The following is a 1,413-nucleotide window of genomic DNA, read 5'->3' as shown; positions in this document are numbered from 1 at the left end:
GTGTGTGTGTGTGTGTGTGTGTGTGTGTGTTAAGCAGGATTCTACAGTGTGTGGGTGGGGATGTAAAATATTCACAGTTTACATAAAGGCAAAAAGTGTCCCTCCACCTGGCTTCGCCTTGAAGACCAACTTTTCCAGGGACGTTTTAACAAGTATTCTACACACATAGCACAGGACCCAAACCTGCACCTACCCCCGACACCCAAAGGAAGGAAAGTGTAAGCTTTCTATACGCTGCCTTGTCAGTCTAACTGGTGGAGAAACCGAATTTCTATTGTAATTTAGATGTTTTACGCCTTCCCATCCTGCCTGCCAGAACAAACCCAGAGCTAAGAGGGATACAACATATGAGCAGAAAGACCGAGATACTCGATAAAAAATTCCCAATACTAGGGAATCGACCCTGGGTCTCCAGCGTGCGGCAGCAAAGCACCTAACTGCTACACCACCCACCACAGACGTCTGTCCTTAAGTCGTGTGTACCCTCAAGCCCGGTTCACACCGTCTCCGTATCGGCGTCGCGTGGGAGCGCACCGGCGGATCGATCAAACATTTGGGAGGTCCGATGTCCTCACTTTGACGCGCCAAAGACGCGACAAATCAGAGAATCAATATTTGAACTCTAAACCCCTTCCCCCTTTACACGGAGATCTGGAGACCTTCAAAACGACCGGATGAGAAGGTTGTCCTGTGAAGTGTCCGCTGTATCCAGCCAACGATCCATGTATCCCCCGCCAACACATGAATGGCTGCATTGCATGGCGGCATTCACACGAACATTTCGAAAGCAAACCGCTCCAATATCTGCTTTAAAAAATGATCATACCGTTATGAGAGCGCTTACAGGAGAGAGAGAAAAATATTCTAAAGCTTTATTGTGAGAGATATTGGCATGTTGCAAAGTGTCGGAGGCATTTCTTCTTCGTGCATAATTTATGAGCTCCCCTGACATTGAGAAGTCTCGAGTTGAGGACAAGATTTTTCAGTAGATCGTAGATCGACCAGAGATTTCGCACAAAACGTTGTTGTAGATTTCTATATCCAGAAATTAGTGATTGTTGGTGCAGCACAGATCTTTTGTAAGACTAACGGGGAAATAATTAGGGAAATGGGTGTCTTGTGAATGGTGACTTTGAATATCTAAATACCCTGTTGAAGTTCTTCACTGGACATTTGCATTTTGCATTAGGCTTGTCTTGTTCTGTTTGTGATAAACATGGGGGAGTATCTACGTGCAAACCGCACGACTGCAGTGTCATTGCAGGGGCGGCATTTTATGCGGTTTCTGTTTGTGTTCATATGTGTGTGTGTACTTGTGTAAAAGTGTGTGTGTGTGTGTGTATGTGTGTATATGTGTAAGTGTTTGTTTGTGTGGTTGTGAGTGCATGTGTGTGTAAGAGAGAGAGAGAGAGA

This window comes from Aplysia californica, unplaced genomic scaffold (assembly GCF_000002075.1).
Source record: "Aplysia californica isolate F4 #8 unplaced genomic scaffold, AplCal3.0 scaffold01411, whole genome shotgun sequence".
NCBI classification, from domain to species: domain Eukaryota; kingdom Metazoa; phylum Mollusca; class Gastropoda; order Aplysiida; family Aplysiidae; genus Aplysia; species Aplysia californica.
This window is presented reverse-complemented; position numbering follows the sequence as displayed.